The 25,194-nt window shown below is 40.5% G+C and overlaps 1 protein-coding gene across 1 annotated transcript in view; it reads right to left on the bottom strand.

Annotated features, from left to right (window-relative positions):
• LOC115593203 (matrix metalloproteinase-17-like) overlaps nucleotides 1-24,197 on the bottom strand; it is a 108,328-nt gene extending 84,131 nt beyond the window's left edge. The window contains exons 1-2 of the mRNA XM_030436650.1: nucleotides 24,123-24,197; nucleotides 23,772-23,881 (exon numbers count right to left, since the gene is read on the bottom strand). The gene's annotated coding sequence lies outside the window, so the exon portion shown is untranslated. The remainder of the gene's footprint in view (nucleotides 1-23,771; nucleotides 23,882-24,122) is intronic.
• Between the last annotated feature and the right edge of the window lie 997 nt (nucleotides 24,198-25,194).

Below are 25,194 nucleotides of genomic sequence, written 5' to 3'. Positions count from 1 at the left end.
ATATACTTATTTATTTCTTTTTGTGTTGCATAATGTTACAAATCCACCAGGTAATAAAGTAACATACTGTAATGGCTTTAACAGTCATTGAGAGCTACACGCCCCTGTAGCATATTAAACAGTTAATACGGCGACTGATCGGTCGATGTTCCAGCACGTGGAGTCAGAATAAAAAATGGAAACTGATTTATTTTCTCTTTGAAATTCATCCTGCTCTCATCCTTGGTAAGAATGGACACACATGCACAAATACATACACTTCCATGTTTTTTAATTCAGATCCATTACAGTCAGTCATCACTGGTCCACAGGAGAAAAGCATGTAAAATATGTTTCAAGCTCCGCTGCGTCATTGCTGAAGGCTTCAAAATTCTCAATTTTACTGCTTCCACTCCCAGTCAGGCTTGTCCCATAGCCACAACATTATGATAATTGTAGCATCTGCATGTCTGCTGGACAGAATAAGCCCTAAGTCATTCTGTTTTTTATTAACTGAAGGTTAAAACATCAATTTACTCATGTCAGTGTGCGCTGTACTTTTTACCTGAAGAGTTTCACCATCTTCACACTATTTCCCAGAGAAATTTTGTTCATTTGCTTCGGTGTGATTGGATAATTATAGAGAAATCCATTGCCCAGTGTGGACGTGGACTGAATTGAGTTTATTGTCTGCTATATTGTAACACATGCATTTTAATATTTGAGGAGGTATTTTGAGCCAAACTGGCTGAAGACCTCCTGCACTGCTCAGAATAATTAACTTGAAAGGTAGATGAATATTGTCGAATGTCTGGTTTAAGCATTTAATAATGTCGTGCACACTGTGCACACAAAACTGTTTTTGTGTGACTTATTGGGCGCTTTGAACATGAGGAATTGCCTGTATAAAATATTGACAGAGCTTTTGTTGTGGGACTCTGTCGAGTTGTGTGTGGAGGACCGGGCTCATACACTGCTATCTCTGAAAGATAGGGTTGGCTGCAGAGCCAAATCTTCTGGAGGGTTACGCCTGGAGTGACATCGGACTCTGCTCTGATCCAGAGCGGATTACTGACAGGAGGAGAGCTCAGGAATCTGTCTTCACTCCTGTTTTTCAACCTGACTGTAGCAGCGATCATGACCACTGCTGTCGGTTACTGTTGACTGCAACTAAAATGAGCTGGAAATGTGATTTGTTTTATTAACATATACACATATAGCTGACAGACCTTCAGTACCTGCCATACCTGATATTATATTTAATAGCTCATTCATTGCTATGTCAAAACTGCATTCATTTAGTCTCTTTGCTCTTTATTCCTTGCCTTTTATGTTATTTTCTGTGTTTGACAAAGAAGCTTACACACCTGTGGAATATGAATGCAGCCTCTGAATAGATACAAAGGCACACAGATGAATCTCCTTATTGTTTATGTTCTGTACTTTGATGATGGGCCGATGTGGAAAGTTACAACGATCAAAAGAAATGCCCCCATCTACATTAATACAGAAAAGGCCCTTTCTGGACTCTCACAGCTTTTGTACAACCATCACCAGCTACAACTCATTACCATAAGCAAGAATCAACATGGCATGCATCTCTCCATATAACCATAATCCTCCTAATTATGTTGGAAACCATGTCTGACCAATCAGATCATTTGGCAGAGAGTCTTCAAGGCTGGCATCCATCTGCATTCCCTCCCTCCATATGCTCTCCATTTTGTGAAAATGCAAAAATCCACAGTGTTTAGTACCATTCCTAAACTACTGGGCAAAACCCATCAATCTTATTCACTGAAATCTTGAATTAATGTCCCTTTTATCACAGTTCTTTTTCTATATGAGCAGGTTCAGCTTCTCTATTCATGTCCAACCTTGAGCAGCATTGGCAATTGAAAGATATTGTCCTTTTTCTGACACTAAAAAAAAGTCTTTAAAGTTTGTTGGTTTTTAAGCATAGAGCTTTACTTCTCTCTACACCACCATGCATAAATAGTATGCAAACTTAAATTGGTTTAATGCAAATATTCACCCCTGAGAAGTTTTAATGCAGTAAACCCTATTTAGCCCGCCAGTGTGCATGAGCCATACTGTAAATAACATTTCCAGTAACATTTATTTAGTTTGGAGGGCTTGTCAAAGTCACTCTGGACAGTTCAATCAATGATGGTAAAGGACGAGTTGTGATTAATCAATCTCTTGCGGTGTATGTGCATGTGTCACTTCCACCAGTGCATCCCTCTTCCTCTCAAACTCTCTCCCATCCAATCTTTCTGTCACAGACTCTGCAGACTTTGATGTACAGTTCTAGTAAATCCACGACAGCTCGGGGCTGCCTCACCATAAAATCTACAGTGGATGCATATGAGTGCTCTCCCGCTGACTTTTTCCAACCTTTCAGCTCACTTTCACTGAGCAAACTTTACTTGGGGATGCAATCCATAATTCATATGATTGTGTCATTTAAAATGGGGATGGCAGAAGACGCCCGAAAGTGTCCAAAAACGAATAAACAGAAAGAAAACATGAAGCCAGCCCGGCGAGATGATGAGGTCTGAGTGTGAATGTACTTAAGATGCTAGCAGCATGTCTTTAATGAAGGCAGCAGTGGCTGGTCAGTTGATAGCTGTTGAGATCTGAAAAATCTCAACACCTTCTGGTTGGATTGGCGTTACAGCCATTCATGGTCCCCAGAGGAGGAAGCCGCTTGAGTTTAGTGATCCCATGATTTATGTATTTGCACCAACATGTATCTGACATTTGTGGTTGTAAGTAACGTGTCTGTCAATTACAGAAGTCAATGGAATGCCATGCAAATCATGTTTATCACAGGATGAGCTTTCGTAACCATAACAACCATATTTTGATTTGTCCAATACTTTCACTCAATATCTGCAAAAAATGTAATTTCCTTCAGCCTCAGCTGTGCTTTGTGTTTAGTACAAATTTAGCATGCTACAACACATTCTCATACTAAAACGACTAAATAGATCGATTGCCACCATCTCCCAAAACAACATAAATGTGCAGTGTACCAATGACTGGCACCTATATGCTTGCAGTATTGTTAGGTATAGGCAAGAAAACTACTAGGTTAGGCTTAGGGAAAGATCATACTTTGGGTTCAGATAACTACATTCAGTCTAAAGTTACGTAAGTGACTTAAATCATGTTGTTTATGTACATTTACTTACTTACATAACATAGACTACACTGTAAAAAATGTCTGTAGAAATTACGGTAAAAAACTGTCAATAGCAACAGTAAAATACCGTAAAATAAAAAAATTGTATATCACTGTAGTAAATACATTAAAGAAATGTATTTACACAAAGAATTACCGTAAATCAAGAAACAGTAAATAACTTAAATTTTACGGCCTTACTAAGTAGAAAATATGGAATTTACTGTGAATGTTATAAAAAGTTTGCTAAATTCACGGTAAAATACCGTAATGTCACAAGCGTGTAATTACCCTAAAATTGACGGTATCATTCTGTCTGAATTACAGATTTTGCTGATGTTTATGTTTAAATTTACGGTACAAAACCATTAAATCATACCATCATTTGTATAGAAAGTAGAATGTTAAAAAGTATGGTATATTTAAGCAATACATCATGACAGGCCGTGTTATGTGCTTATTATATCACAGTTAAGGGGCATTGTTCGGGCCGACACAAAGCACTTAATGCAATAGAAAACTATAAATGTTGTATTATTGTCAAAACACAGTGAATTAAGATAAGATTAACTTTATTGTCCCACAGGAAAACATAGGCCTACAACAATCGTTAGAGTTTATCATATAGAGTTTTATTGCAACATTGTTAACACATCCTTTTTGAATAATATGGAAGTCCATTTCCGCCACTTGATGAAAAAAAATTATGAGATACTAAGTCAAAATTATGAGATAGCTAAGTCATAATTATGAGATACTAAGTCAAAGTATCTCATAATTTTTGTCAAGTGGCGGAAATGGGCTTCCATAAAATAATAGTATATTTTATTTTATATCTTTCTTTTGTATAGTGAAAACACAATTTCTATTTTTATTTTATTCTTGTACATGTCCTTTTTTTATTATTTGTAAAACATGACAATGAAAACGTTGTTGTGTTTGTAGTTCTTCGTGTCAATAAAGCTTTATTGAATTGAGGAGAGAGACAGAGAGAACGACAGAGAGAGAGAGAGAAAGAGAGAGAGAGAGAGAGAGAGAGAGAGAGATGACGGCTGAGTTTACGGAAGCTAGAAATTTTGAATTTCAGTTCACCGCCATTTCTTCGCGCCCACAGGAGCAGTGTTTGTTGTTGTGACAGAGAGACAGACATACAGACACACAGCTAGATAGATAGATAGATAGATAGATAGATAGATAGATACAGACAGACAAGACAGACAAGACAGACGGACAGACAGACAGACAGAGAAGAGAGAGAGAGAGAGAGAGAGAGAGAGAGAGAGAGAGAGAGAGAGGACCGCGAGTTAACGGAAGCTTGAAATTTCAGGTCACCGCCATTGCTTCGCGCCCACAGGAGCAGAGTCTCTTCTTCAGGTAAGCACATTCACAGCTCATTGATACTGTCTGATTAACGTTAGCTAGCCGCAGAGCCACGTTAGCTCTTATTCGTTGACTTTCAAGCAGAGGAGTTCAGGTAGCTATATCTTAAAAGTTGCTGGACATGTCACTATCTGCTTTTTGCCGAATAAAAGAGTCACTTAAGGGCTCTGAGAAGTCGCTAGCTACAGCTAACGTTGCTAATGCTATAAAAATGTTTAGCTGTAACTTCTGTAGCAAGTCGGTTAAGACTTTGATAATGGAGAAACTGGTTTACTCTTAATAAAAGATGATACAAGGAAACTTGGATGTATTACGAAGGAAACATTTATTGACACTTGATCTAGGCGAATTCAAAGATAACATAACAAGTGAGAATGATCCCTTTAACACCTTAGCCATACAATTTTTTAACAAATAATTTCACCTTCTCCACAGCACGGTGCAGCTGGATAATGCAAGGCAATCAACTTTGCAGGAATGCGGTATGGCCAGTACTCTGATTCGTCGTCATCGTTATCAGCACTCATCTTCAGTGAGTACATTTAAATAGATTGGCTTCTGAACTGGTGCTGCCATTAAATGTTTTTGTTTCTTCATACCTGTCAAATACTTACATGGCCACATCAATAATTATGTCTCCCATATATGTCTACTACCCTGTTATCTGGAGTTCCTTAAGGGTAAATCCTCGGAACTATCCTTAAAAAAATCAAAATCACTGATTCGATGTCAAATCCAAAGGGTTGTGTGTTTTCAGCTGTAGTCTCCGCAGTTTCTCCCTCAGTCTCTCTCAATCTATTAGATCTGCTAAATCTGTTAACTGTTTTAAGCGCCTCCTGAAATCATATTTATAGGATGGCCTTTTTATGAGATTTTTTAAACCTACTCTTCATTCACCATTTAATTTTTTTTCTGTTCCAACTTCTTTAATTAATGTTTTGTTTTTTGTTGTTGTTGTTGCGGGAAGCACTTTGCAACAGTGTAAGTGCTATATAATAATAATTATCATTATTATCATTAACAATGTTTTCTTTGTTGTCTTTCTTTGTCTGGTTGCAGAGAGATTCATGCCAGTCCAAAGTAAACACGTGATTGAAGACTGCTCGTGAATTTCCAAGCAGGAATGATGACAACACCTGCCCAAAGTTCCAGTTTCCTTCACATTGTAACATGTCTGTATGAGACTCTGTCCCACCTGTCTTCAGTCAAGTCTGGACCCAATGACTCAAACACCAGTCTTGTCAAGGCTAATTAGAGGTAAGCTATGGTTTATGTCAGTGTAGCAAATGAGTAGATGCAAGCACTCAAACTACACTCAATCGATCTCCCTCAAGTGAACGGTGCCAACAGCTTCATACAAACATACAGTAGAAAAAAAAAATCAGTATTATGGACAGGATTCAGGATTTAGGCTGCAATTCGACAAGGGTGAAACAAATAGTGATGATCACTTAGTCCTGAAAAGTGGCTGTTTCTACTTTTCACACTAATACAATAAAATTAATGAAATACTCCTGATGACCTGCAAAACTATATTCCAGAGTGCTGGTTTCATTCTATGTATAGCTCATTGGAGCTCAGTTTAACAGCAGAAGGCTGAATTTATCTCTGTAGGCATCATGCTCAGGCACTGCATCAATCTAACCTTTGCTTTGTTTCTTTTTTCTGGCTGCAGAGAGGATCATGCCAGTCTACAGTGGACACCAGATGGACAACACATGAGTCTTCAAGCAGAACTGGTGACTGCTGAATGCTTTAAGTTCCAGTTTCTTGAACACCATCTCCATGTTAAGAGCCCTCTTCAGCCAAGTCTGGACTCAGTGACTCATTAGTGTTGATCAACACAGGGCAAGTGGCTCCTTTTTTCATGACGTTTATTTCTTCTACCATGGACTATCCTTCATATGTATGGACACACACTGTCTTTTGAAGATGTCAACACTGCCTTGTGAGTATACTAGACAAGTTCTGTTTTTCAAAGAGAATGTGTATATGCAAAGAGATGTTCTTAAAGTTTATCAATTATAGTCTGTACTTTGGTTTACAATGGGCTTAATTGGTTATTTCCTTTATAATTTACCATTTGCATTTGCTGACTGTAAAATCTACGCCAACAAACTGTAATTCCATGTGTGTTGTACCATATTTTTTACGGTGAAATTCTGGCAACCACAGCTGCCAGTATTTTACCGTAGTTGAACTTTGCAATAAAATACCGTAATATATCTTACAGTTTTACCGTGTTTTTTCACTGATGGACTGTAATTAGGTTTACAGTATATATGTTATTTTTAAAATAATTTACCGTAAACAGGTTTATATGATAACTGTTATTTTTACAGCAAATTACCGTAAACAAATAACAGTTCTCTAATGTGAAATTTACAGTTACATTGTGACCGTATTTTCTACGGTAAAATTCTGGCAACCACAGCTGCCAGCATTTTACCGTAAATTCTACAGAATTTTTTTTACAGTGTATGAACAAATTACTTGAAACCAAGTCTCAATTGGACATAAGGTAGGGTTTTTTGCAGTACTGAGATACAGAGAGGCAGGTCCAACCTCCACAATTTATGAAAAATGGAATTCCCCCCTCATGTGTGTTATACCTAACAACCAACATGTAGCAGCTGGTTAGTGAACCCAGAAAATACAAACAAAAACTTTCCGTAGGTGTGTATGCATTTGCATTTATTAAATTTGTTCTAGGGTTCCACCTACTCCCTCCATTAAGCCTAGTCCCTCCTGATGTCTGGCTGAACATTTCGCCCTTGGATACAGATACTCATATGAAAAAGCCTCATGGGCCTCATGTAACCTGTAGAGTGTGAAAGTAAACTATAAAACCCTTAGACATTGAGTGTCTGCTTGTCTTGACTTATGACCCAAATTAAAGGAAACATAAAGGAGAAAGGAAATATCCGATAAATAAATGAATACATTAACGGAGGAACTCCACATTTTTAGCTCTTTTGTGGTCTTACACATGAGCTCAGCATGCATGTTGTCTCAGTGGCAGCAAAGTTATAGCTCCAAATATTGAATTTAAAACTACATTTACTAGGCTTGATTGCATGAACTGACTCGACGATACATCATAAGACACAACAGCTGTGTGAGCAGGATTCCTTTACAGCACGCGAGATGAATGCTTCCTGCTTATGGTGGAGAGCAGCAAGAATGTACCACAGGTTGCCTATTTATACCCACCCCCTTAAAAAGGAGAGCCTTTCGCAGCTGCGGGTGTAACTGTGAGTGAAGTGCTCTGAAGAAGGGTTCACTTCAGAGGGTATACACATGATGTCACTGTTAGTGCAATCGCCGCAATCAGCCCCAGCTTAGTTGCGAGTAAGTGTTCTATCAGAGCGGATTCAGAGAGAATTTAAGCAGAGGCTTTTACAAATTGCTGAAGACTAAACAGAAAAAGGAGCGATATCACATTTTCCAAGGTGCTCTAAGGTTAATTAGCTAGAGCACTGTTTTCTAGATGAAAAGTAATTTTTTAAAACAGTGTCACAAAATTGTCCAAGGCAATCAGAAGAACTGCAACATCAAGAATTGATGTTACATGTTCAGTGTGTGAGCACTGCCGGAGGAAAAAGAGCTCAAAGCGGAACAAACATGCCAAAACCTCCATTAAGACACATCCCTCCGCAAAGTGTGGCTCATATTTCATGTGCAACATCATTAAAATTAAGTATTTTCACTTTTGTTTACTAACAAAAGCATAGCATTGGTGAATCAGATGAAAATATACTGGGAATTCAACAAGACTAGTCTACAACCAATCTTTGAGGTCATCTCCGAGCTAAATGCTTAAGTCAAATGCTAACATGTTCTCAATGACAATGCTAATAGAATGATCTTTAGAAGGTATATACATGTTTACCATGTTCACCATCTTTGTTTACCACATCAGCATGCAGGCAGTCCTCATCAGAAAAACAAACCATACAGGTCGGCTGTGAAAGCAGCTTAATAGGCATTTCTTGTTAGGTGGCGACCTCTTGCGGCTGCAGTAATTATTAGGGTTGCAAAGGAGGAAGTCGGTTGTAATATTAAGAGCAAACCGTCTGTATGAGGAGGAGATCACACTGATGAAAATATGGGGCGTGATCTACTTAAAAAAAGTAAGGGAACTTTTTGCATCATTTTATCCCGTAGATCAAACGAGAGTAGTCTTTGTTCGTACAACATTAATTTTGCCAGCAAAGTGAACTTACTCTTGCAGGTAATGTCAACTTACTTTTGCAAACAAAGTCAACTCAATTGTGTTAAGTTGACTTCACTTGCAAAAGTAAGTTGCCTTTACTTTACTAGCAAAATTATTGTTGTACATACAAAGACAACAAAATGATGCAAAAAGTTGCTCGCTCTGCCCGCTGGTGCAGTTCAGCAGCTAACATGCAGAGCTAACTTAACAGCCTACAGCCACCGCTGCGACCAAAAACCGGCCACCCACGAAAAACCCCCTGCTGGTGCTCAGACAGCTGGCGCAAAGTACCCGGAATGCCCAAAAGTACCCAGAATGCAGCACACGGGCCGCAACTGGAGCAGAGTTAATACAACGAGCAAATTGTGTGTTGTGTGGTTCTGCATACGAAGATTTGTTGAGCCACTTACATACAGCTTGTTAGGGAGAAAAATCAAAATGACTTGTGTTTTGAACAAATGTAGACTAATTCACAACTTGATATATTCATATCAAGAGACAAACTTAGTTTTTTATTGTTATTATCACAGGCTTAATTATGTTACAATTACATATTCTAAGATTTACTTTTTTCAGTGCAGGGAAGGATGACCGGGCTAAACAAACAAAGGACTTTCATGCAGGAGACCACTGTTTGTCCAGCATGAAACCAGAAGTCAACAGTGTGTTTTATCTTACTTAATATAGTTATGTCATGTACCATGAAGTTGGTTACATAACATAGGTACATTTGTAACTGAACTTACAGAAGTAACCCAAACTACTGTCTTCGTAAAACTAACCAAGTAGTTTTTGTGTCTAAATCTAACCACACTGCGACCATTTAGCAATGGTAATAACAGTCCAAAAGTCTTAATATGTCAGCAAACTTTATCTTCATAGTATAGCCAGTCTTTGCCAATTATGTTTTAATGACAACTTGACGTCAGAGCCCATCACGTACAAAACTGACGCTAGCGGGGTAAGTAGAGTGTCAAAATGTGAAGCTTAAGGCCACTGAGCAAGCTGCTGCATTCGACACGTTGGGAGCTAGAACAAGTTGCCTTCGATATGAGGTAGAGTCGGTGCATCCAAAGAAGTTTATGGTACTGAACACAAGAAAACTCAGACACATATGATAATATCTTAGAAATATTACTCATGGTTACGCTATGCTTAATGATTTCAATAAATAAATACAAACTTTTTTTTTTCATCATTTTACAAAAGATTGTTTATTTTATATTTTACACAGTTTGTTCACACGGACATTTGTTACATAATTACAATTCATTGATTTAATATTGGACACTTCAGAGTTCTGTACATCTCGGCACTCATCCTGTTTTCTACTCAGTGTGTAACAGCAGGATATAGATCACGTTATCCTTTTTTATTTCTACTAGGACTAAGGACAGTTGTCAGTAGAGTAAAATTAGGAGTTGACTGGACTGTAATCAAAAGCTAAAGGGCAGAGTCATACTTTAACAGTCATAATGTCATTTCATTAGAATCTGATTTTGACTTGATTGCTGATGAAATACAATTTGAGAACATCTTCACAAGCCATGGATTACTGTTGGAATTAAAGATATGGATAAGTGGCGATTGTGTAGCCTGTTAGAGGATTCTGTTCAGCTCAGGGATTTGATAAATGTTCGATGAGGCATGGCAGAGTATAGAAAAAGCTAAGGCTGTCTCCATCACTTGACCTCACTCTGATTGTGTTGGGTGGAAACATTCATTGAACAAAACCCAGAAAACCACTTCAGTTTGACTAAGATGAGCTAAAAGCTGCTATATAGCTCTATTCACACGCTGAAAGACAAAATAAGAGACAAAAGCTGAGGGCATACACATGTTAAAGTGCAATAGAGGGAGAAGGCAGAGCTGGAGAAGTACTTCTCCAGTGTGTGAAGTACTGTACTTCTATTACCATCAAAGGCTCCATTTAAAAAGGTTTTAGAAATGCTGTTTTCCATTTGATAATCTGTCAATTTTACATCCGGATCCTATGTGGAGACATCTATAACCATCGACACTGTTTTAAACTGCTCCCCCAGCCCCTCCTCTTCTCCACACTTTCATTTAAAGCTAAACTCATCAATCATACTTTAGCCAGATACCGCTGCGTGTTGATCCGTGCGCAACCTCGTGAGATCTCTGCTTCGTTTCCAAATGTAACGTGATAGATTTATGAGTGACCTAAAATCTTGTGGTAGCTCAGCAGAACAGAAGAAGGGTGTTCCTTCAGTCATCCTCCCTTTTAATTAATGATCAAATTAATCCAATTAGGGCTCCAAAGTGGATTTATGGTGTAAAAATAAATTATGCATCGCAGGTTACATTTGATGTAAAAGAACAGAGAAGGTTGCACTTGTACCACTATGATAGTCATGTTTAATTCATGGATCCCTTGCTGCTAGATTTTATACAAGATGCACCAGACTGTGTTCAGTGTTTCCTGATGAGAGGCTGTGCATGTGTGAAATGCATATTGATCTCAAGATGTATTCGTGATTAGTGGCAATAGTAAGATTAGACCCTTGATTAAATCTGTAACAGCCTCGCTGCACTGCAGCATAATGAAATCTGATATCAGAGCTGAAACAGGGCCGCATGCAGACAAGCAACATTACTGCTGTAAAAAAGATGAATGTCCGGAGGTTCACCGTCAACCATCTCATTCTCCATTGTTCCCTTAGGTGAGGAAAAAAAAAAACAACAGCAACAGATATTGGAGGGGGAAATGAGAGAGGCCAAAAGGTTGCGCATGAAATAGATGCGCAACTTTCTTCCATCCATGTTAATCAGACCAGAGAGGAATAACAATGTCTCCTCGTGGCCTGAGCTTCTGTGAGAGTTGTGTCCTAGATTGGAAGTGCTTCTCTGAAACTCTGCCTGGGGCTCGTCTACACATGCCCAGCGGTGATCTTTTTCTTCTCAGCTCCAATGTCCTCACAGCTGCGCTCAGTGGCAGCACACACAGCATGAAAAAACAAATTGTTGATATCTTCTCCACAAGTGAATATTTGTGTTTGTCTCAGGGCCTGAGCACGGTTCTCATCTGTATTTTTTACTGTAAAAGCAGGGCGAGTCTGTACTGATTTACATGACGCCTATGTATTAGTTGAGTATTGCTCGCCTCCGTGCCCATACAGTACGCGTGGGCCGAGGATGGGCTGCTTGGCTTCATTTCTCCAGTGTTAATACGTGTCAGCACAGGAAGGGCCGGTTAGTATTGCCTGCTCTCCTGCAGTTCAACGGTGCTGTGACCCTGACGGATAATAAAGAGCTGCACCATAGGGGACGCAGCCAAGTAATGCATCATGGAAGCAATGTTCCAGTCATTCCGCAGTCCTCCCTTTTTTTTTTTTTTTCCCCCGATTAACTCTGCCTTTCATCTCATCCTCACACATGCTGCTGGAACATCACCTGTCAGGCTGTGAGTCTGCATTTGTTATCATACTAAATAGCCTTTGAATCAGGACACACACCTCACTCAAACTAAATAAATGTGAAGATTGCAAAAAAACAAAAAAAAAATGAATAGGTCGATTGCAAGTGACTCAAAAAACAAATTATAGCATATCAACGCTCCCAAAACTGGTATTCCTCGAGCTAATCCCCAAACTCCTCTCTCCAACTCTCTCAACAGCCGTCCTTTTGCAACAACTCACCTCTCATGAAATTTCATGAGCAAGACTGTACTTAACTTTGCGCTCGACATTGCCCCAAAGGGATACATTGCAGCCACCATTTGAGGCAATCTACCAGAGCAATTCCAAAACTTCCTTAAAGCACATAAATATATATACACAATATAAAGCCCAGGTTTAAAATACTTAAAAATACTGTCAATCCCCTATAAAAGTTTTACAAATCATTGTTACATTGAACTGATGCAGAAAACTCTTCCCTCAGAGACTTTTTTTTAGAGTACAATTTGAATAAGTAAAAAGCATCTTTTTTTATGAAAAACAAAGCACTCAAAAACAATTGTCACAAAGTGCCAGGTTTTAATAGCCGTCCTTTAAAACACTTACTAATTGTTCACTTTGATAACTGGCTATCTACAGCACAGTGCTGCTTATCACACAGACAAAATTAGGCCATTGACGCATGCAAAGGAACACAATTAGAAGGATTGATAGAAACAAGAAAAAGACAATAAAGCTTTGTAGTCATCCAACTATCAGGCCAAAGCTTCCTGTGAGCCCTTTGAAACACTCAGAGCCAGGCTGTGTATCGAAGGACCAGCGATTCTGCCAAGTAATGACATAATCTCTCACAAAACTCTGCTTCCTTCCTGGACAATTTCACCGGTCCCTTGACAGAGCGAGAGTGGCTGAAAAGTAATATTCACCAACTAAGGAAACACATCGAAAATATACTCAAACTCTCAGCTGTGCACAAGCTTTCCTTTTAAAAGTGTTCAGGTTTCGTGGGGTTTGCTTTTAATAATATCAGCAGCTTATTTTGTCAAACACAGACCAAAAGCACATTGTAAGTCAAAGATCTGTTAAACAAAAGCTTGTGACAAAGACGATTACAGTCCCCGCAATTGTTGATATTCAGCGGACGCATGATGATAATGAGCACAGGTTGTGTTAATATTAGTTGCTACTGGAAGACATTTTTAAGATTTGAAAGTTTGCCAAGTTTAAGAGCTAATCCTCTCTCTCTTTCTCTATGGATGGTTATTGTTTTCAACGCAGGGCTGCAAATTATTGTGTGTGTTATTTGTCGTTTGCTCCAGGTATAATGCACATTCACACAAAAACCGAACCCATTGTTCTGCTCCAAGAACCACGCGGCATTTTCATCGCGCGAACACTGACCTTCGTATCAACGAGAACTGACATCGCGGCGAAAGAAAAAAAAAAAAACATGTTAATAATCTACCCAGGACCATCTGTATTCAGAAGAATTAGTCTTTGTGACTCTGGATTTCTTATTCTCGCATTAATCTCTCTTGAGTAATTATAGGGAGACTTGGATGAAAAGGCCTCCGCTCTCAAAACAACTCTCAGCTATTTTTACTTTGCAACAAGAAAAGGCAGCTTGTTCCCAAAGTCTGCTGTCACTGAGCCCCGCTGTGGTGATGCAGAGCTCACTGCCAACAGACATTTCGGGTCCCCTCGCACAACAGTAACGGCTGAATAAGCGTAAAAAAAAAAAACAGCTTATGTCGACAATTAGTGATAAAAAGCAAAATGATGCCTCATCATGAGGTGGCCCAGAAATTAATAGGTCAAAGATAACCATTAATCTTCAGTCCTTGATCTGACAAAAACAGGACAAGGGCCCATTAAGTGACATTAAACCCATTCATGAGTCATCCTCAAAAGCATGAACAACAATAATGGTTATAATAATATGTCTATAGCTCCGTGAACCTACCCTACCTGGACCCTGCTAATTGGGCTCCTTAGGCCAGTTGACCCGGTTTTAGTGTTGGTGTTGTTAGATTACTTATGGTTAAGTTACTGTCTGGATCTCCAGTCTGTGTTATGTTCAAAAAGAACTTGCTCAGGAAAGACGAATATCCATATTTGTATTTCAATTTGTGATCCACTTATTTCTCTTTTGATTTTAATAAGGTCCTGTCAATTGATGTACTTATTGACTGTTTTATGTTGTCTTTGGAAATCCTTTTTTAACTATAACTATAAAACGCTTTATTTCAGTTTCTGTGACACATGTGGTCCTCTGTAGATTTCATGGGCTCTGAGGAAGGATGATGTTCAGTTATTGTTTCTATATCTATCTTTAATGTCTGTTTAATGTCTCATGGTTGGACCTGTGTCTGTCAATTGTCCAACTGTCTTTCAGTTCCTCCTCCTCCGTTCAGCCAACAGCTCAGGGTTCACAGGGAGGACGGAGACACAGCTGTTTTTTTCAGCCATGAAACTTTTACAAACAATGAGGGCCAGACTGTGGAGTGTTCTGAAGTAGTGGAGGATACTGCATCTGATGTCCATAACCAGTGGGTTTCCTTTTTCTTTCAACTCAAGCAGTGCGGGCGGTGCACAGAACAATCGGCCAACGTCTGCATCCTTGCTGCTGTCACTTCCATTAGGTACTGGTTCTCCTATTCAATCCGTTGCCCAGGGCATCTGTGGACACTGATAAGTCTCCAGAGAGTAAAGTAGCCTCTTTGGGGTCCTTGGGGAATGGTGTATTGGGATCAGCATCACAATGACTTTTTGTGCCGCAGGAGCAGCAGCACCATAAAGGTATGTGATTTTGAAGTATATAACTGAGAAACTATCATCTACCTGAACCCGGTCTCACAGGCTATTCCAAATATATAAGTAGAATGGCCAGCAAACAATTTTCTTCTGTAACAAGTAATACCCTGATCAGCAACCTGATCCCATGTTACAGAAGCTACAGAAATAGCATCTTTGTGTAATGGTTCCTAAATCTCAAGGGAGAGGACAGGTGACACTTGGCTCGAGGTTGGCTGTAGAGAAAAGGTTGAGGTGTTGGAACAATAATTAGGGTTCAGTGAGGGCTAACCTGGAGTGTGTCGGAAGGACTGACAGGCAAATCAATTATCATGGCCATCATTAGGGACTGTATCAGGTAGTGGAAGGAAAACTTAAATTAACCCTCAAAACTCAACCGGGGAAAAAAACATTATATGTCCACCGAGGAGGTTTTCATCTGTGTCCATTAGGTTGCTTTGGAGGCAGGATTACACATAAACTACTGAATGGTTATCCACAAAACTTTGATGGAGGATGGGTCTCAGCCCAGAATAGACTCCATTAAGTTTGGGGTGGATCTGGTTAAAGGGACAGATCCAGCAACATTTTCTCACTTTCTTAAACATAGCTGGACCTTTTGAAATGTACATTAATTTCTCAGGGAAATCAGACATTTTTAACTTTGTTGTGGTGTTTTTCAGTATGACTGTTCACAAAATAGTGTCCTCCAATAACTTGGAAGCCACAGTTTCCAGCTCAAGTTTGTTTACTTTGTTTGTCACTCCCCTGCTGGGGCTGAGCCTGCCAGATCTGCTGTTGATCAAACATGGACTGTGACGCACCATTTTCGACATTAATGCATGGAAATACTCAATCAAGTGTATTTAGATGGCTGGTATCTATGAGTTCGAACTATTTGATGCAGATCCTAATAAAAATCCAGATCTAGCAAATGTTCTTTTATTACCGCTATATGATAATGACTAGGGATAAAGACCTGCTACTATGTGCAGCTGAGATAATGGGGATCCAAAAATATACCAATGGTGATTACACACGATTTAAAGACTAAGTAGCACTCTAGGTAAACAATAGAATCCTTAATGAAGTAGGTAACCCAGATAATAGCAATGCACAGTTGGCTATTGTTGTAAGCCAGCTGCAGGTCAGCACACGCTTACGGCTCTACAGTAATTCATAGTATCCTGCGTCATATATGTGGAAACCATGCATTGCCATTATCTGGCTGCTCGTGATTCACTCTATGGTAATTATATGAAGAGAGTTTCAGCCGGCTCTTGGCTTACTACAGATAACAAGGTATTAGAGGCGATGAAAAGCCCAAGAGATTGTAAGAACTGTTGCCTACACATCGAGCATCCACATCCAACCGCCTGAGTTGAGTTCTAATTGGGCGTAAACGGCAGGAAAATGGAGTAGACATGACATTAAATGACTGCCGCAGGTGTAGCTTCTCTAAAACTAGTTTAATTAAGGGATCTAATTGTGTTTTTTTTTCCCCTCAACATTAAAGCATATAATGCTTTGCGTGAAAAAAGTAGAGCAAGATTTTTATCCTGTGGCTTTTTTAATAACTGGTCTTAACCTTTTTTCCTGATTATTTATTCATAGAAAGAAAGTTTAGATGAATGTACTCAGCTTTGAGCTTTCAAAATATTCCATTTCCCCCTTTGATTCCTCTGTTAAATTAACATTAATGAAATCATCTGAGTGCAAGTAAACAAACATCACAGTGCTGCTGCTCTGGAGGACTTGATGCAGTACTATGTTTTTCTCATGTTTATATTTCAGTCCAGATTATTGCTGAGCAACATTATGTGGGAGATAATTGATTATATTTTTGAGGGGGTGAGCACCGACCAGCCATCAACTTTGTGCCTCATGTTACCCTTCACTTTGTTTAAAAAGAAGAAGAAAATCCATTCTGTACTCCAGTCACCATCTTGAACACTCTTTGTTAGACTCTGTGTGTATATGGGTGTCTGTGAGCGGAAACAAATCAAAATGAAAAGTCAGTCAATCATAACAACAGATATTTTCTTTCTGTGGAGCAAAGAATTCTGTTCCAAAACCACTTGGAAGTCGATACAATTGACACAGAAATGATTACAGAATTGGTCTTGTTATCTCTAACATGTAAACAACTTTTTCCTCTTGTTTTTCTCAACCAGAATAACAATTTTGTTGGAAATTAGCATTTTGTATTGGTAAAACGCAAACATTTTGAATAAATAAACAGATCCCTTATGTGAGGTTCATTTCAGATTTACATGCATATTACATATCAAATGGCTGTTTTAATCCAAGCTCTCAAACCACACACTGTTGAACATGTTCAACAGCTCCAAGTGCCTCTTGGCAGCTTGTTCACACTCCCAACACATTAAATACGGCAGCCTGGTAGCTTTGCTACGCTGTACTTCTAGAGTAATTTCTTGGAGGGGTGGTTAGGTTTGTTGGTTGAGTCATACATAGGTTTCTCCCCTGGGAGAGTGGTGTTGGAGTCCAATAGGTCACAGTTAGTAACATAAATAATATAACATAAGTGACTTGATGTTACGCAACTGATGTGAGTTAGTTGTTTTTTTAACACAAAGCATGATCTTTTCTAAAAGGTAAACAAGTAGATTAGCTGCCTAAGCCAGGAAAAGGAGTTTAACTGGACGTTGCATATGTCATATTGCTTACTTGACCTGCATGTTGAGTTGGGAGTAAGAAAGTGTCGCTCGTGTTTTTTAGTCTTAACATGTGAATATATGTAATCTAGCTGCAATCTTTAAATGGACGATGAGCATAGAGAGACATAAAAATTCACACTTTCAAGGTATTATTTATCATTATCATTTTTATGATTATATGAAAGATGGTATTTGATAGGCTCAGTCTACCTGCGTCATTCTGTACGTAAGTAGCGTAGAAGCTAACGGGTTCGCCTCGCTAGCGGAGGGCATAAAGAGAAAGCAGCCCGGGAAAAGCGACATTAGATAAAATGACCGACTGGACCCTTCAAACGAGACCCCTCCAGAGCTACCTCCCCCGTGACACCGGCCTTGGTGCAGACACCCGCCGCCTCTCTGTAGACTCCGGCTCCCCTCCAGACACCTGTTGCGCCGGGTCTGCAACTGGATGAGGAAAACTATGGCCCAGCAGAAACTGTCCTCTCTTTCGCTTCTCTAACGTTACATCAACAGTGACATTACGAGGAGGGTTAAACCTGAGGAAATTGTTGACAAATACGACACAAATGGTGACTGTTGCTTCATTAAGGTAAGAAAATTAATTGATTAGGCTACTACCGTAAAATACCAAATAATAGCTGGGGCGTTTATTTGTTTCAATCATTTAACAGACCAGGCGTTTATTTGGGACCAGGATTTCCAGCAATTCAGGTCAGGCGTTTAATTCCTTCCTCTCAAAAATCCGGGATGAAAATGTTACAAACTTGGCCAGCTTCTCTGTGAATTCTCTGGCATCCTTCTGGGCAATAACGTTAGTTGTGCGTCTTCTGCAAGTGAAGTTGTTGCGGCGGAGGAAATGATTCAGCCAACCAGCACTCGCTGCAGACTCCTCATCTCTGCTGTCACTCACGGTGGTGTACATTTGTTTCGCCATCGCCCTGATCATGTTGTGGGACACTCTCTCGTGGCGTGCCCGTTTGCTGATAACTCATTCCCCGCATGTTCATCTCAAGCTCCTCGCTAGACTTCTTCCTCCCTCCAGCAGGCAGCCTGGCCCTGTTGCTGTCCTCCTCGGACAGACACTGAAGCTCTGTTTGATTTTTTCACCAATCTCTCCCTCTCTTGGGGTTGACAGAGAAATCCCTTGCGGCTGCTTCTCCTGAGTTTTCCTCTGCATATTTTACGACAAAGTTTGAATTTCAAGTTGTACTTTTTATTGTTTTGCTGCAACGGAGCCATGGCGATCATCAGTGTGATACTGACTGACAGAAAGCAGCACGATATGTGAAAAAGGCGAAGAAGAAAAACGTGCAGTGTCAGTGGTCACGTCTTCTTCCTTGATTAAAAAATAAATACAAATAAATTAGACCTGACATTTATTTGGAACCGGCGGTTATTTACCAAAATATACACCTGCACCCGGCGTTTAAAGAGGACCCAGCGGTTAATTTAAACCCGGCTATTATTTGGTAATTTACCGTAATTAATAATTACTTCTGGGCTACAACAGCAAAATGAATAGAGAATTAATGGAATTATTCAGCTGCAACATCTCAGTTTGATGGCCTATGTATCTGCCTGACTGAGTTTAAAGGGTTTTTTTTGTTTTGTTTTTTTGTTCGTAGCTTCCCCACATGTCCTGCCCTAGCGCCGCCTATGACGATGAGCAAATATTGGATCTAAAATTTCCAAATTCAAAATCATTAACTACAATGTAACATATTTAACCTGGACGTATATATGTTGGCACACCTCTAAATGTGAGATCTAACTGTCTTTGTACGGTGTTTGAAGTTTGACGTCACAGCTGACTTAATCTCTCTCTACCTAAGCTGAACTCCAAACATTACTGAACTTGGGGTTCGGATTTCAACAATATGACAAATGAAAGGGGATTATTTATTTTGCCCTAAAGGCAGGCCCAGCAAGCACTTCTCAAAATACAGTGGTTTTTGGTTCTTGAGGCTACCATCCCGCTGACTGAATCCACAGCCAAGAGGGGAAAGTATCGCCCTGATTTCTGTGGTGCTAGCTATTCTAACATTGATCATGTTCGCGGTGAGACTTCGTCCATGCACAACATCATTGGCTACCTATCACCGCCTCCTTCTTTGATATCTGACTGGAAAATCAGATTCTGTATTCCTCTCCTCAGTCCTCTCTGTCTCCACTAACCACGTTGGAAGTCCGATAGTTTTATGTGAAACCACAGGTTTTCTTCAGGCTCTCATGGCAGCAGAGACGTTGTGGATACAGAACTCCTCAGATTTCCCCTCCAACCGGATTGTGTGATTATCCATGTCACATAGTGCCCTCTAGTTCCATTATATGGCGGCAGACGTTTCTACAGCTGATATCTCCGAAACTCAGTAGCGTCATGGTCCTGTCATTTTAGTGATGTGTATTCTGTGAAGGTTTTTTTTTTTTTTTTTTTTTTTTTTTTTTTTTTTTTTTAGGTGTTTGCGGTGTCTGTTGTCTCCAGTGGTCTGTTTTCCCTCCTGTTTTCTTGTGCTCCTCGCAGCTCAGGTTTTCCCTCCATACCTGTCTTGTATCTGTCTAATTATCCCGGCCCTGTTCCCAGCAATCCTAAAACTTCCATTTCACTTCCTGCCCGTTGTCTCGTGCAACCGGTGCCACCTTCTCTGCTTCATTGTGGCAAGCACCAGAAGAATAAATCCAAAAATTATAGGTCAAAAGAAAAAAAAAAATCTGCATTTTTGATTTGGGGGTGAACTGTCCCTTTAAATGTTTGTGAGGGTAACTAGGACACGATGCATGTTTTATGGCTTAATTTTGTATATTTATGATATTTTGTCAACCACCTCATCACCTGTGTCCGAATGCCAGTAAAAAAACAAGCAGGAGTGGGCAGCAGGCACCTGGGCTGGAGGCGGTGGAGGAGGAGAAGATGGAGAAGTTATGGGCCAAGTCGGAGCAGAAGATGACCCAGGGGTAGAAATCAAGCCTAAACTGTTTAAAGTCCCCCGGAAGCTGTTTCAGGGTAGCAGAGGTGTCACAGTGACGCCCCTCATCTTTCCTACCATTTCCCACTATCCTAAAAGTTTGTGTGTGTCTATTTAATTTGTCCATCTCTAAAACAACAGTAAACATGTTTGGTCCATAGTGAGCAGGATCCAGTCCTGTTACACATGTATACGTCCCAGGGCAGGAAAAGCTTGTGCTCCTGACTCTCCCTGGATGACTCAGTGTGCATCCTGCAGTGAGTCTGATTCGCTTCATTGATTGTTACTAATCATTTGTGACGAAAGCATGATGCGAACAGGGAAGAAACCAAGCCTTGTGCTTCAGATGGTTGAACTGCAGAGGCTAGGTGGGCAAGAAAATACAAACTGTGAATTTTTTCAACTGAAAAAAGTTTACCCTCTCCTTAAGTACATGAAGGATACTCCACTACCCCTCTGCTGCCTCTCCCAGGCCTGGCTGACAGGTCTGGTCAGGGCTGTTAGTGCACCTTGGGGTCCTGCACCAGCTGAAAGTGAAGACAGACTAAATGTCCCTTGTGGTGACTGTGGAAACCCTGCAGGTGTACATAGAGTTCTGGAGGACCTGTGTATGTGTGTATCAGAGACAGAAACCCTTCTGTCCACTAAGTAGCTGCAACTGTCCTCTTTGAATTAATACTTATGGGTTAGTCAGTCTTCCTATGGGGAGCTTTTTGTTCATTAAAGACATAACAGACAGGGAGTTGCCCAAAAAGACACATGTCCTCATGGGAAGCCTGTCTACTTCCAAACAAAGTGAATCCTAATGGGCAGTTTAGCCAGTGTGTGTGACTCTCTCCCCAAGGTATTGAAACAGTTTTTGTGGTCTCTTTTTTGCCATGTCCTTCCCTTCAGAGAAAATGAAGGCCAGACACCCCAGAAAGACTTCGAGGTGGCACAAATTGGATGTAGAGGCAGAGACATAGCTGAGGATACGGGAGCAGCATGATCCTTCCAGCAACCTGGTCTTTATCACCTCCAGAAAAAGGCCCTCTGTCCGAACGTGAGCTCTTTTCAGCCACTCAACCTTTAGCTTGTATTCCATGAAACGTATGCTTTATGCTCTCTCATAATGTATGGCAATGATAAGTAGGAAGTGTTAATAACAGTACAAATGTTCTTTTTCTTTGGTCTTCTACTGTCAGCGAAAAAGAACGTCCTCATTTATTGGCCACAACACGTCCGTGGCAGATCAATCCCACACACTCAGCCTGAATGTGCTCTAATCCAAGAAGATGAGCTGTCGCTTGCCCCACCTCTGCTGCTTCCTCCACCTCTGCCCCTGCCAGTGCCTCCAGGAAGCGAGCCAGGAGCCCTTTTCACACTTCCGCATTATCGCAGCAAAGGAGGCTCGCCTTCACGCCACCTTTGTGTGCTCACACTCAACCAAGCAGCGGCGGCTTAAAGCCACTCCAGTGTGTCATTTCATAGAGCATGCTGTGGTTGCGTAGCCAAAAGAGGCATCGACATCCGTTTGTTTCCCCCGGATTCCACCTTTTTATCTAACCATGGATCAGCCGGCTGTTTATAATAATTTGGATGCTGGTATAAAGTGATTGAGATCCTGACCCACCATGCATTGTAGAAAGTGACAAAGTCAAGTTTTTTGCTCTAAATGACATAAATACATAATTGCCATCAGTAAGCAGCCTGGGTCTCACTCACTCACGGGGAGGGATGCTGTTTTCTGGGGGAAAGTTCACTGAAGTCTAAGTCGGGAGGGCTGACCGTGCCAGTCATTTCTTTCTTTACAAGTTGCCAGAGACAGCAAATACAACAACACAATTGTGGAAGGCGACAAAGACATAGTGAGTTAAAGTTTTTTGACATAATCAATACCATTCAACTGCGGGAGCCGTCTGGCTCTGTTGCCGGGGACAAACGCTGTTTTTCAGGCAGAAAAGTGATAAAGAGTCAGTAGGACAGACAGGACAACAGACAGGATGATAGACACAGGTTCTAGCCTGCTTTCTTGCATCAATTCCTCACTCACATCAGGGTCCGTACCTGACCTCTTTAAAATTGCCAGTGTTCAGCCACTTCTTAAAAAACCCTCTCTCAACCCAGACCAGTTAGAAAACTAAAGACCTATCTCCAAACTTCCCTTTTTATCTAAAATCCTTGAAAAGATTGTCGTGGACCAGCTCCTGAAGCTGGTAGAAGGTCATAGAATCTTTGACAAATTCCAATCTGGTTTTCGCCAAAAACACAGCACCGAGACAGCATTACTGAGAGTGCCTAATGACATTCTTATGCATGCTGACGAAGGTGAAAGCTCCATCCTTATTCTTCTTGATCTGACTGCAGCCTTTGGTACTAGTGATCATGCCATTTTACTTGATAGAATACAAAATTGGGTTGGCATTTCTGGTACAGCCTTAAATTGGTTTCATTCCTATTTGACTAATAGAGTCTTTAATGTCTGCATTAATAATCACGTTCCTCTTCAACTCCCCTGCTGTGTGGTGTCCCTCAGGGGCTGGTTCTTGGTCCAGTTCTGTTCTCCCTGTACATGCTTCCTCTGGCTCAGTTGTTCAGCTGCCTCCATGACATGTCATACCACTGTTATGCGGATGATACAAAGATCTACTTTTCTGCGAAACCCAATTACCTGAATCAACTGTCCTCTCTCCATGAGTGCTTAGCTGCCAACAAAGACTGCATGTCTCGTAATTTTCTCAACTTAAATCTGGATAAAACTGAAATCATTTTCTTTGGCCCTGATAAATTTGTCACTGCAGTTGATCAGTTTATTGGACCACTACACATTAACACCAAACCCACTGCTAAGAATTTGGGTATCATCTTCGACCAGCATGTGACATTTGACCTTCATGTTACAAAACTTGTCCAGTCTTGTTTCCTGCAGCTAAGAGATGTAGCAAAAATCAAAAGATTCACAACTTCATTCACAGCTTCATTTTCTCCCATCTAGATAACTGTAACTCCCTCTACACGTGCCTCAGTCAGGCTTCATTAAATCGATTACAGTTAGTCCAAAATGCAGCCACCAGACTTTTTTTTTGTGTGTTGTTATGTTTATCTATTTGTTGATTGGAAAGCACTTTGGATCTCTGTGTCAAAAAGGTGCTATATAAATAAAGTTTTACTTACTTACTTTTCCACGTATGGATGCCGGATTTTTTTCCTCGCAGAAGATGCCGAAGACACAACCTGCTACCTCATTGCTGTTGTTTGTGTCAGACAGGGGGTTAAAGGGAAGACTATGGAAAGGGGAAGGTGGACCCAAATGCAGTTACACACGAGAGGCAAGGATATGGGGAACAAAAGGCAAGCTTTATCTTAAAGCTGAACACAAAAACAGAAGCAGGCAAAACGGGGGGCAAGAGGCAAAGTAGCAAAAGAAAGCAAGGCAAAGTAGCAACAAAAACAGCAAGACAAAGTACAAATCAAAGGCAAAGTTCAAATCAAAAATGCAAAATGCAAAACTCCAAAAACACATACCGTGGGGTAACAAGGAACAGACAGGCGGAAGCACAAGAACTGGCGCAAGGACACAGACGGACGCTGACAAGAACAATGACCAGACAAGGAGTGAGGGGAACACAGAGACTAAATACACAGACACGGATGACAAGACGAGGAACAGGTGAGGTGGACTGACAGGTGAGATAACGAAGGGGAGGAGCGCATGAGAACATGAAGGGAACACAGCAATAGACAGAGGGAGCCAGAGGGAACATAGGAAAAAACACAGGAGAACTTAAAGGACACATGAGGGCATGCGAAAAACAAGACACAAGACAAGATACAAAGACACGGAAATCAAATACAAGAAACCACAAGACAAAACCAGACACAAGAACACAACGAACAAGAATCTACAGTCATGACAGTTTGATCCTGTAACGTTGCTTTGTGGGTTGAAGTGTGGGACATTTCTCTTTCATTTGTTGAGTGAAGGATCCATTTACTTGTCAGACTGTGAACCCCATCAGACAACACACCCCTGTCCCACACTTTTCCATTCACACTGACACCATCTCACCTCTGCTGCGGCTCTGATACTCTGAAGCGGAACAAAACTGTCCCCCCTGTCCGCATCTGTAACTTTAACACATATGGTGATGCGGAGGGTCAGTAGATGTTTCCCGCCTTGAAAGGGCAGTGTGAATGGGATTAAGGATGCCCAAATCGACAGACTCTGGTGACCCCTGCCTGGATAAGGAGCTCCAGGAAATAGAGGTGGAAAGGCCTGAGGGGAGGGCCTCTTCCTCATTTTTTATTAAAAATGAATAAATCCCAGGTTAAAATTATGCTTCCATGAAAATGTGTTTTACTTAAGAAATGATCAGGATATAAACTGGAAGTTTCACACCAACCCAGTGAAATTTCTCTAGGTTGAATTGAATCCGGTCATAAACATGTATTGTTAGCATGCAAATTAAATGTAGATATGATCCGTTGGCCAAATGTGAACGACTTAGCGACTGTGCTGTTCCCACAATTGTGTTGCACTCATTTGCAGTGACATTTCGCCAGGTACCATCAACAGCTGAACATACTTAGGATCCGG

This window comes from Sparus aurata, chromosome 12 (assembly GCF_900880675.1).
Source record: "Sparus aurata chromosome 12, fSpaAur1.1, whole genome shotgun sequence".
Taxonomy (NCBI): domain Eukaryota; kingdom Metazoa; phylum Chordata; class Actinopteri; order Spariformes; family Sparidae; genus Sparus; species Sparus aurata.
This window is presented reverse-complemented; position numbering and strand designations above follow the sequence as displayed.